The sequence below is a fragment of the Anas platyrhynchos genome, chromosome 2, assembly GCF_047663525.1.
Source record: "Anas platyrhynchos isolate ZD024472 breed Pekin duck chromosome 2, IASCAAS_PekinDuck_T2T, whole genome shotgun sequence".
Classification (NCBI taxonomy): domain Eukaryota; kingdom Metazoa; phylum Chordata; class Aves; order Anseriformes; family Anatidae; genus Anas; species Anas platyrhynchos.
The window spans coordinates 43,205,644-43,218,865 of NC_092588.1; the positions used below are offsets into that span (position 1 = coordinate 43,205,644).

The 13,222-nt window shown below is 35.9% G+C and overlaps 1 long non-coding RNA gene across 1 annotated transcript; it reads left to right on the forward strand.

Moving 5' to 3' along the window:
- The first annotated feature begins 207 nt into the window (after positions 1–207).
- Positions 208–11,225, forward strand: LOC106015692 (uncharacterized). Its single transcript, XR_001187895.5, has 4 exons — positions 208–474; positions 2,042–2,153; positions 3,718–3,868; positions 4,440–11,225. It is a non-coding gene; the product is annotated as an uncharacterized lncRNA (long non-coding RNA).
- Positions 11,226–13,222: the final 1,997 nt, after the last annotated feature.

Consider the following 13,222-nt stretch of genomic DNA (forward strand, 5'->3'; position numbering starts at 1 on the left):
AAGATTTGTGCTGTTTCTTGTCTAATCTGAACTGATTCACTTATTCCAGTGAATCTAAGAATAGATTTTCTGTCTATGTGTGGTTCTTGACTGCCTGTAATCTGAGGAAATGAAAAAGGAATGAAATTACTTTTACAGTTACTGTGGGACAGTACTTGGCTGAAATTCTTTCTTCAGTACTCAGTTTTTAAACAAAGGATCCTGAGAACAGCTTCCAGCTTATTCAGCATCATAGGGCTGAGCCCCTAGCTGTGCTGTTTGATTCAGATATCTCACACTATATCTGATTTTCTCTTTTTGCTGATTACAGCTGTTATATATATATATATATTTGTTTAACCTAGGCTAGCTTTTTAGTTATGAAGAAAACAAATGAAAGGAGAGGGTAAAGATCCAGCGCTACACAGACATCACAAGTTCCGGTAATATGAACCAGATAAATATGGCTCAGAAAAACATAGTGAAACTTCATTGGTGAGTTTGCTTTTCATATGCTTTGCAGGACTTTAATAGCAGCCAGTTTTGATTGTTGTTCATTTCAGACAGGAAAGGTGAAATGTGATTAGAGCTATAGCTAATTTGGGTGGCATGGCTACAAGCCAGTGTCTGCTTATTTTATTTACAGCTAGAGGAGTTATTTGTGGAGAGTGAGCTGTACATTAGAAAGGGAACCAGCTGCAAAGAAAGAAAAAACAATAGCAAAGGTAAAAGCTTATTCAGAGATTTCTGTCAGGGGAAAAAAATATAATCAAGGAAAGGGCAAGCTGGAGGAAATTCTGAGGGTAACTTGCCAGTGCCCAAAGCTGAACTTCTAAAGTAAAATACGTTGACTGTAAACACAACTTGTTTGTTGCTTATTCTGGTGCAAATCATGTGAATTGTACCTATGTCTGTGAGAGGGCAATGTGTTTCCATTCACTGACATTTAAAGGACAAGCTGGTTTAGGGCTGAGTGGAATGGAATGGGAAAGGGTAAACAACAGAGAAGTTAAGAACTGGGAGGTTTTCTTGGGTGGTATCTACATAAACATAGAAGATCTTTGGCAATCATCAGTATCTGAGGCTGCAAAAGGCTCAAAAGGGTTTAAAATCTCTCTCTAAGAGACATGTTAATGTATACTAGCACATACAGTTTCAGAGTCACAGATAGACCCATGGAAGACATTAGTACAATTTTCATAGTTACATAAATACATAAGTTTTGGTAGTTTGCACTAAATCTGTGTATTCCATTCAAATTGAAAATTTTGGTAGTTCAGTGAAACTTTGAAAGTATTTATTAGATAAGTCTTGCTGTTATTTTAACTGGATTATCAGAAGTAGCACATATTTTGCTATTAATTTATTTTGTTTAATGATTGTTTAAACAAAAGCTTCATAAATTGATCCTGGCTGCTTAAAAACAGAAGCTTTTATTAGTAGTATGTAGCAGAAATAATAGTTTTTTTGAAAACTCAAGCGAATCAAAGCAAGCAAGTTAGAGCAAATATATATGTCAGCTGTTTTTACCTCTTTTAAATTTTCCATTTCATAAACCCACAGTTCTGGTCCTGTCCATATGAAACAGGAAGACATAGTTTCTTGTCAAGAAAGAGTGAATACAGTAAATACACATGACAAATCCAGGACCTTTCAATCTATAAAATCTGAACACTGAAATATTGTAAAGCAAGGCAAACCAACATTTTAATGGCAGCCTTAATTCAGTCTTTGTTCCAGCAGTCATTCTATGTGCACCTTATCTGCAGTAAAAAAAAAATATAAAAAAAATCACGTGTTTCCAAGTATGGCAATTGAGTACTCATGATTTCACCTTAACTAGCTAGAAATCTGAAAAAAAGTGATGGTCTTCTTTGAAGGATGTTGAAGACATTTCAAGGCGGAAAACAATCTTGATTATAGATTCTTTTTTTTTTTTCCTTTTTTTTTTTTTTTTTTTTTTTTCCCCGTACTTATGCCAAAATTCTGCCAGGAAACATGGAAACGAACATAGTACATAAAATTTTAGGATGCAGTCTAATATGTCACACTGGCCTTTCAGGGTATTTCAAGAAATGTGAGCAAGGCATCTGTTGAGGACAAACCCTTCAGCACACTCCAACCGCCACCCCAGCTGGACAACAGCTGGTGGGAAAGGAGAGGACGATGTTGAGGTATACTTGTCTGTGTTCCCACAAGGAAATACTGAAACAGCCTTTGCATCGCAATTTTTCTCTGTGCCCCTTTCTGAGTTACTGAGTTACTAGAAGGGGTTATCCCCAGAGCCAAATCCAGACTTGAGCTCTCGTTCAGCTCACTAGAAGTGCTGACTAACAAGACAATGTAATTTCAGCTGTTTTAAACATGCTACACTATCTAAGTCTGTGCTCCATTAATGCCTGTGGTTGCCATACCTTATGACATGCTGTTGGTGTGAAGACATTGCAATCAGAAACACAATCACAAACGGAAGTCTCAGGTTTGGTATTATTTTCATACATTTAACCATAAATAAATGTTTTCCACTGTCTGTACTGCAAAGTCTCATTATTTAACCTCCTGTGCCATCATCCATATGATGGATGGTGGGTATATTTTTTCTTAATATTTTTTATTCTAAAATCCTTATCACTGGAAAAGAGAGTAGAAGAACATTGCTTTCCAAGAAACGTGTAACTGCAGTACTGGTAGAAGAATCTTGTTTTGACTTGCAAAATGAGCACATATGATAAGGAAGTCACTGAGGGAGAATAAATATGAAACACTGAGATATCATTTTTATAGCATCACTTGTCTGATTATAACAGCCACTTTTTTTTTGTTTGTTTGTTTTGTTTTGTTTTTAAGTAACATTAGTGGTAATTTTATTTATTGTTCACATCTACTTTGAGCAAAGCTGAGACATGGGAATGCAGTACATAGTACCAAAAACATTCCTGAACAAGCTGAAAGAAATGTATTTACATTTGGCTACATTGGACAAATGTAAGGAATAACACAGAGCTTATACTTCTGCGTACATGTGGTCTGTATTTTTTTCATTAACTGGGACCACTTTATATTTTCACATATAATTGGCTTCCATACTATAAATGTACTACAGATGGAAAAATGTTAAAACACTGCATTAAAACAGCTTGAATTATTGTAAAAATAGATTTGGAAAGCTGACTTTGATATCTGTTGCAGCCTAGGGACTTGAGGGGATGCAGCAATAAAAAACTGTGCTGGGGACAGTGTAAAAATCCAAACAACTTTGCCCCTGGCCTCTTCCTGGTTTGGAAGCTTTAGTGGTTAAATTAGCTCAGTGTGGTAAGGTCCCTTCCAAAGGGAAATGCAAAACCAGACTCCTTGATTTTTGGAATAGCTGCAAGTTTTCCTTAAAATATATTCTAGGAGAAATGATAGCAGCTTCCTGAACACCCACTCCTTCTGTTATTTACTTTCCTTACTGACTCTTTCTAGTTTCTTCTCCCCCAAAATCTACTACAATAGATCAGATGAACCTATATTTCTAATTTTATAAAACTATTAATAGTTAAAATCCTTACAAATTATGTTCTAAAATAAGTATTATTAATGAAAGCAATGCATTGCATGATATTGCCCATGCTTTGAATGATGATACCTATGGTTCTCTTCCAACCTAAATTATTTTATTACTCTGTAAAAAATGTGTGGTCATAATGACAAAGGATAAAAAAGGATATTATTTTAACATTTTTTTTCTACATCCAGGCAAGAAGCTTAGAAGCCTATGAGAGAAGCCTTGACGGAGAAAAACTTGGGGGTGTTGGTTGATGGGAAGCTCAACATGAGCCAGCGATGTGCTTGTGCCAACCATATCCTGAGATGCATAAAAAGAAGCATGGCCAGCAGGTCAAGGAAGGTGATTCTCTCCCTCTGTTCCACTTTTGTGAGACCCAAGCTAGTGCTCAGTTCTGGGGTCCCCAAAATAAGGAGGACATGGGCCTATTGGAGTGAGTCAAAGGAGGGCCACAAGGATGAACAGAGGGCTGAAGCATCTCTCCTACAAGGGAGTTGGGGTTGTTCAACCTGGAGAAGAGAAGACTCCAGGGAGACCTTATACTAATATGTAGTATTAGTGCCCTATAGACTATAAGGTACCTACAGGGAAGCTGGAGACAGTTTTTACAAGGGTATGTACTAATTGGACAAGGAGTTTAAACTCTTTAAAAACCAAAATCAACAACAACAAAACTCTTTAAACTGAAAGATAATAGATTTAGATTACATATTAGGAAGAAATTCTTTATTAGAGAGTGGTGAAGCACTGGAACAGGTTGCCCAATGAAGCTGTGCATGTCCCACCCCTGGAAGTGTTCAAGGAAAGGTTGTATGAGACTTTGACCAACCTGACCAAGTGGGAGGTGTCCCTGCCCATGGCACAGGGTTGGAACTAGATGATCTTTCATTTTTTTTTTTTTTTTCCAACCCAGAACATTCTATGATTCTAAGAAGCCCTGGAAGTTGTGGCCATAGACCAATGTTGCAGCTTTGTCCCCATGGATGTGAGTCTGAAGTGTGGAAGACCAGGATCTAAAACAGAGCTGGGAATTTCTGCAGCATAGCTGGCTTGTATTCCCTCATCAAGTTAGTAACTATTCAATTAGAGCTGAGTACCTCAAATATATTCCATAAAAAATATCAGGACATACCTGAGTTAACTTCTGTGCTTCTATCTTCATAGAAGTTAGTGACATGAAAATGGAAGCACAAATCAGGCTAGCAGTGGGGATTATATCCCACATATTTGACTTAGAAAACACTCTGAATAGAATTATGGAATTGGATCTGTACAAGAACACTTTGTATTTTTTCTTCTATGGATGCAGTACTAGCAATTGTATAAAAGAACAAGGAATACACTAGATTTTGAAACACAGAAAAGCAGCAAAAGCATTGCTTATTGCTTCTCAGTTGTTAGCTTTATTTTGATTAAAGAAATGTAAAATAAACCTGTGGTGGTTAAATTATTAGCCAAAAAAGCATAGAACTTAAAATAATGTTCTCATTTGTTGATAATTTTTTGTTGGTGAACAAAGAGATGAGGACGAGATAGAGGAGAGAGAGAAAAGAAAGGAAGCACCAGGTCTTCATAAACATTTCATAATTTCTGATTATTTAAACTTAAATAAAGAAAATGGAAAAGAATGACAATGTTAGTTGACAATAAATTGTCTTTAACTTTTACTAAAAATAATAGTTTTATTTTCATTCAAAATAGTGAATATTTTTAACTGAATGAATAGTTTGTGAATAATACAAGTTTCCCAGAAAGCTTGGAAGATTTTTAATTTTTTTCTAGACAAGTCTTTTGATAAAGATATTTTAATATGCTTTATCTCATATGCTTCAACTACTTAAATGTTAATACTCTGTTGACCATACTGTGTGCCATATAGTACATAAAGTAACACAAGCAAGCTGTACTCCTGAATGTGATGCATTGTACTGATCATCCCCTGCCATTAACAGGGTTTGTACATGCATACTTAAGAATGCATCATTAACATTTCTTAGTATATGTGGACTCTATATATGTTTTCCAAGGCAGCATCTTTGGAAAGATTTGCTGAAAAGATATGAGGAACTAGTGGATAAAAGACAAATCATAGGTAAAAACATTTGAATATAACACAAGGAGACAAAACCTTTTGCAATATGAAAAACAGCAAATGAAACGTAGAAAGTCTAGAACAATAATTTAAAATACCACAGGGGCAATGGACATGCTTTATTTGTGTCTAAGCTTCACATTGCTAAGATATATGTTTAGATCTTATGGGGCTCTCATGCCTCTTAGTCCTATGTGGATACTGAGATATCTCATAGACATGTATAGACATAATGGTTAACAGAGCAACAGAGCTTGGGGAGAAAGAAAGTGCAGAATTGAATGCAACCACTTTTTGGATCTTGGGAATAGTATAGCTTTAGTGATCAGGGAATAAAAAAAAAAAAAAACCTTCAAAAATTGTATAGTACTGGTACAACTCTCTTTTTAATTCTGTGCTTTCTTTCCAATAAGTCTCCTCCTCTGTTAAGAGGTTTCTTTTCTAAGTATCAGTGTTTGACTTCTCCTACATGTATGAATAATCCAACAATTGCTAAGGCGGTACACATAAAGAAAAAGTTTTTTTGAACATCTCCTACTTGTTTCTCAGGTATTCACCCTATCTGATCATCCCTACCTAATGTACTTTCCCCTCCCATTTATTCATCACCAATTTGTTAAGTGTTTTGTGATGGATATACCAAGGAGAAATAATTCCTTAATCAACATGTCTTACACTTGATCATTTTACTCTGGTTTGAAATAGAAATATATTTTGGAATCCATGTATCCATTTTACAAATACACAGCTGATATTAGCTAATAATTACTGGTTCTTTTATAAAAAATAAGAAGGTGATCCAAACATGATGAGTTATTCCCTTTCCAAAGCAATTCCATTTCCAGAATTTGTATTGACTGAGATTTATGTGATTTAGAATTCAGTTATTTAAAATTTCAATTCAAAAAATAAAAATAAAAAAATATTAGAAGCAGGGGAGTAACTCAGAAACACTAATTTGTTTTAGACCATTTTGTTTCAGTGTCCATTGCACAAGAACATTCACAAAAATGATTTTGCATAAGTTCACAAAAATACAGAAGTGTTTAGGGAGTTAAAGTTAAACTTGGTTGTTGTGAATGAAAATAAAGAAATTCTTGCATAACCATCCAAAAAAAATGGCTGACTCATCTGGAAAGTCACAAAGAGACAACAGGCTAATTGCTGGATTTCAACAAACTTGTAATAAAAAGCTTTAAAAATGTTTAGGAAATTGGTCCAAACCACAAAGATATTAATTACTAAAATCACTAATTTTAACCAATTTCATGACTATCAAAAGATATCAATTTCTTTGTGCCAGTCTGTTTGTTTGTTTGTTTATTTGTTTGTTTGTTTTCTGCACTCATAAATGTTTAGCCTCATACAAACTGTGGGGACTTTGGGTTTAAGCAAATAGTGTTTAATTACTTTTATGCCACTCTTCAAGTTAATAGAGACCCTTGCAACCAGCTGAGATGGTGGAGGAAGTTAACATACCTTATACACTGCCAGTTAGCTGTTACAGTCCTCCTGCCAGAGAATAGCACCTCTCTTGCACAGCTGGAGAAGGGAATATTCATCTGCACCTCTGTTATTCCAGTTTAGCTAACATATGTATGTTGAAGACTTCTACTGTTTTAACTCTATTGAGACTTGTGATTTAGTTTTGTTTAGTTTTATTTGGTTTTGTTTTTTCTTTCTCTGTCCCCTGAGGACTCATAGGCTGACAGCTCCAGATGCAGTTAGTAAAGGTGGAGAATCTGGCCCATTAATGGTCTATGCTGTAGTAACGAGGGTGTTTCCAGTACTGGGAATAGAAGGAGGTGAAATGCTTAAAGAGGTATTCAGTTTTTGCATTTAATAAAACTGTCCTGACAACCAACTCTAAGTTCTCATTTAAGACATATTTTCCATCTTCCACACACCAGTTATTTATTCCATATCTTTTTCCTGTAATGATATAAGTATTTTGCGAAAAAGCTTGTCCATATGTTCTTTTAAAAAATGTTTTATTCTTCTTCTTGTTAAATCCAAAGTATTTTTATCTTGCTTGGCCGGGATTTTAATTAGCGCTCTGACATAAACCTTCCTGGTTCTATCTGTTTGTTTATGTTCCAAGGAGCCTCTATTACTGTAAAAAAAAAAAGCTATAATTTGTTTATGTCTTACACAGTTTCCCATCTTATAAAAATGAGGCGTTTAACTTCTATCACATTGATTTAGGCCTAATTATATCCACCTTGACTGGTAATTGCTCTTTTCCCTTTTGTTTCATACCCTGTTCCAAGCTTTCAAGGCGTAACCAGTTTTCCAGGAAGCAAAATAGGGGCTTATGAGAAAGTGTCATTTTCTCCTAGAGGGTTAATCTCTCTACAGACCATATTTTCTCAGGAGTAACATCATGGAATTCAATGAAATTACAGCAGTGCCTCATTTGGACCCAAAAGTCAATTAAACCACTCTTACATAGATCTCCTTCTGCTTTCCTTCTTCATACACCTCTTATTGCTGAAAGCACACTAGTAACCTGATTCCAATTACCCTTGTTGTACCTACTTCTTGATGTAGTTAGTTCAATAACTAAATAGCAAGACAAAGGGAGGATTTGAAAGGAACAATACTATTTGTCCTGTGGTCACCATAGTACTGGAGATGCTGGCTGTGATTTTCAGGATGAACATGGACAGAACATTTCCTTCTTCTTAAATCCTGTTTGACAAGGGCAATGGGAGGAAGTGACAAAAATCAGTGAAGGTCTGTGTGGAGAGATGCAGTTGTAGTTGATGAAATCATGCAGCTGCACAGAAATGCGAAGATCCTCAGAACTATATACATTTCCTTTTAAAATATCATCTTGTTTTTGTGGCCTAGGTTAAGTTAGGCACAAGGCAATATAAAATTAAAGGGTTAATTTCTTTAAAATAAACAAACAAAAAAACCCACCCACATCAAATCAAATGAAAGTAGACCCTAAGTAATCCATGCTTCTATATTTTACAGCAATAAAACAGATTTCAGAGCTCATAAAAACAAACAACCCATGTTACTGAGAAAAAGATTGATGGATAGGAAGAGATTTCAGCAAAAATGCTTCCATTGCAAACATTACCCTAAATTCTTTTCCCACAGCAAAGCAATTAAATTTGGAAACAAGTAACCTGTTGTATGCTCTGTTTTTTACAAAACTGTTCACTGGTATTCAACCAGTCTCCCCACATTGTGTTTGACCCACTAAAATCCCTTATTAAGTATATAAAATCCATCTCCCTTTGTTCTTTTAATACTGCTGCAGCCACTCAGAAGTCATTCCTGTATGATAATGGGGTTAATTCTTTAGTGTAAGCACTAGATGAGAGTTTGACTCTGATAACCACCCTGAAGGCAAGTAACATTAGGCCTGTTTTCAGAGGTCTTCAAACACTTGCTTAGAATTGCCTGTGGACCTTGTGCAAAACAGATCTTCGAAGCACGGTTCTTGTCTGAGGATGAAAGTGGACAATGTTATACATAATTAAAGAGAAGGTCAAAATTATTTAAATATTTGTTTTTAATGGGAAAATATTACTTGGATATATATTTTTATTCTCTACAAAGAAACCCTTAGATCATGTGCTGAAGGTGATACTTTCAAAATTTACACAAGATTGGGACAAGATTCGAACTACAGTGAAAATTACTAGTTATAATTGGCTTATGTAACATCATTTTTACCTGAAAATAATAACAACTTTGCAAGAAATAGATCCATTTGAAATTCCACTGGTATTTTGTCTGCTAAGTACTGGTTTTATCTGAATGCTGTCACCTCAGCAACATCTGATATATAAGCTTCTTCCTTTGCACTTTGCAGCTGAGAGAATTCTTAGGTACTTCAAACTCTACAGACTTGCTTTTATTCACTTAAAACTGGAACATACAAACAACAGGAAAGTGAAGCGACATTTCTTCAACTGTACTTTTTTTTTTTTTTTTTTTTTTCTGTTTGTAAACTTGCTGTCACCTGGAGGAGCTGAATTTTGAATACATGTTCATATTAAAGGAAGAGAAAAGTGATGGTGGTTTTGCATTAATTAGGAAGGCCATTGTAATGCAGCAATAAATCCCAATAATATGTCTGGGGTGGACGAGTATTATGACTTATGATGAAGAAGTAAATTGGAAGGAAATGTTCCTGTGGGAGATTCAGACCTGTTGGTTTTTTTTTTTTTCACCTAAGTTCTGTATTTGAACTTGCTTGGACATGTTTTTGGCATGGATTATTAGGCATGATATGGAACTGGGAGAGAAAAAAAAAAGATATTTATGTCTTTTCCTCTTTGTCTTTAAAATAAAGGGTCTAGATAACTGATGTAGACACCAGTGTAGTCATATAGCATTGATAGACAATGGCAGGTGCTGGAAGTGACATCACCAGCTTGTGATTTTGGCTCCATTTCAGTTATTTAACATCTGAATAAGTGTTATTGTGGCACAAACCAAAGGGACTAAAAGCGACCTAAGATGGGACTAAGTGGCTGCTATAAAAAATTGTAAAGCAGAACTTGACTCTCGGTTGCTTGATGGCCTGTGCCACATCACATCAGGCACTGACACAAATAGAATCACAGAATCACAGAATTTCTAGGTTGGAAGAGACCTCAAGAGCATCGAGTCCAACCTCTGACCTAACACTAAGAAGTCCTCCACTAAACCATATCACTAAGCTCTACATCTATACATATTTTAAAGACCTCCAGGGATGGTGACTCAACCACTTCCCTGGGCAGCCCGTTCCAATGCCTAACAACCCTTTCGGTAAAGAAGTTCTTCCTAACATCTAACCTAAAACTCCCCTGGCGCAACTTTAGCCCATTCCCCCTCGTCCTGTCACCAGGCACGTGGGAGAACAGGCCAACCCCCACCTCACTACAGCCTCCTTTAAGGCACTTGTAAAGAGCGATAAGGTCACCCCTGAGCCTTCTCTTCTCCAGGCTGAACAAGCCCAGCTCCCTCAGCCGCTCCTTGCAAGACTTGTTCTCCAGACCCCTCACCAGCTTCATTGCCCTTCTCTGGACTTGCTCAAGCACCTTGATGTCCTTCTAGTAGCGAGGGGCCCAAAACTGAACACAGTACTCGAGGTGCGGCCTCACCAGAGCTGAGTACAGGGGGACAATCACTTCCCTAGCCCTGCTGGCCACACTGCTTCTGATACAAGCCAGGATGGTGTTGGCCTTCTTGGCCACCTGAGCACACTGCTGGCTCATATTCAGCCGACTGTCCACCATCACTCCCAGGTCCTTCTCTGCCAGGCAGCTTTCCAACCAAATAGAAGTGTTAGTCTGATAAACTGCTGTGTTACAATGTGGTTGATCAAAAGTTAAAGGGAATAAGAAAAGGGAAAAAGATAGCAATGTTGCTGCCCTGACTCCTCATGTCAAACGCCCTTCTTGTATTTGTGCAGTTTGTCATTCTTAATGCAAGCATGCTGAATTAACATAAAAACAGAGTGGACAGAATAAAAAGATGAAACAAATCTTATAGCTCTTTGTATATTTTGTCATGGTGGGAAATACAGGACTAGCAGCTCAGTAATGCTATAAGAACTATTTGCTCCCTGTGTGAACACTGACAATGAGATAGCTATATTTGCTTCTTGGTTGTTCCTCCAACGACCTTTTTGAATGTATGAAGAGTCACATGCAATCCCTCAGAATCAAGATTGTCTCTATCACTTCTGGTTCATTCTGTAGTGGATATGATGAAAAACATGTAAAGATGCCATTTTACCCCTTCCACTCTAACAGGGTGTGACTTATACTTTAGTCCTACTTATGTCCTTTGAATAAACTTGGCTCACCGAGTATGTAAATTAAACCTATATTTAAATTAAATAGATAGATTCAGTAAACAGCACTGTAACTACATGCATACACACATCCTCTTTTAAGCTGCTCTAGGCAGGGACCTGCAGTTTGGAGAACACTCTTTATTTACTTTAAACAAATACATCATGATTCCAAATACCTACCACAGGAGATGTTTCTGGAAGAATGCCTTTTACCTTCAAAGATGTCTCAGGATGCTTTATCTTTAAAAAGAGCCTTCTGTTATCTTTACACAAAGAGCAAGTCTCAAGCATTTTGCTTCTCTTCAAAGTAGCACTGTTTTAAATAATGAAGAGTTGCCAGGAGGAATGGCACAGGCTTATTTGTGGTAGTGTATTTGTCTGTCTGATCATTATTTCTGCTCCTTGGCCATCTCCAACCCGACAGGTAAAAGTAAATCCTCAGGGCTTAAAACCTTCCAACAGCAAGTTATTTTATCCAGGCACCTGTCAACAGCACTTTTTTCTCCATATTCTGTTCTGTACATGGCTTTTATTTTATTTTATTTTATTTTATTTTATTTTATTTTATTTTATTTTATTTTATTTTATTTTATTTTATTTTATTTTATTTTATTTTATTTTATTTTATTTTATTTTATTTTATTTTATTTTATTTTATTTTTTAATAAAACCTATTTTATTTTATTTTTTAATAAAACCAGACCAAGCTACTGACATCCAGTGACTCTCTTTCAGTCTCTCTTTGACTCTAATTTCTGTGAATACAACTTGATACTCTACAGATAGGACTTGAAAAATATATATTAAAAAAACACATTACTCAATATTCTTAAGAAAGAAGAGGAAAAGGACTACCACAGGAGTAAAATGGATACCACTTTTATTTATTTTATCCTTCAAAATACTGTGGCAGTATAAAAGGAAAGAACATATGCGTCACTGATAAGCAGTAATAAAAAACAAATCATAGATAAACACTATGTGTAATAATGGCATTTCTACATATCCTGAACTTGATCTGCAGCTGGTACAAGTAAGAATAGTTCAACTGAAATCAACATATAATTTTATTTCCTGGCAGAGATAACACATTTCATGAATCAGTGGTAGATTTTATATATTTTGATAAAGACTTGCCATTATACAACTTTTAATGCTATCATATTTGTACCCATTACACGCCCATATATGCCCATTTTGTGGGCATTAAAATATTGAAACTGGAGGAACATGTTCTGCAGATCTGACCTATTGGTTGAGACTCTAACACTTTCCCAGGAATTTATGCCTTGTGCCTAGGATTCTCACACAGCAGAGTTAATAGTCTTAAAGCACATTTTAATACGTATTAGAAAGAGATGGTCATGATCTGTATTAAAAAATCTTCTTGTGTACCTGATATAGTTGCTTTGTGTGATGATTTCTTAAAATTGAAAGTTCTTATAAAAATGCTCCTTCTTTGTCCATCTTTCATCGACAAAATTAATGAGAATAGAAGGGAGAAAATAGTTTAAGTGGATAAATAGTCCACATCATGTTGAGAATGGGAGAGACGTGGGGAGACCCCGTGTTGGTAAATTACTCTGAGGGACTTCCACATCTCCTGTTCAGAGCCCTAGCAGGGAATCTTCAATGCAGGTTCCTTCTTTCTCTGCATTGTTTGTTAATTATTTGTTTTTATTTTAGAGGAAATGAGGAAAGTTCAAAACATGAGCCAAATTTAGGTTTTCTGTTCAAATACTGAACAGAAAGTACTGAATTTGCTTCAGGGATACAAAACTGCAAAGGATCTTCT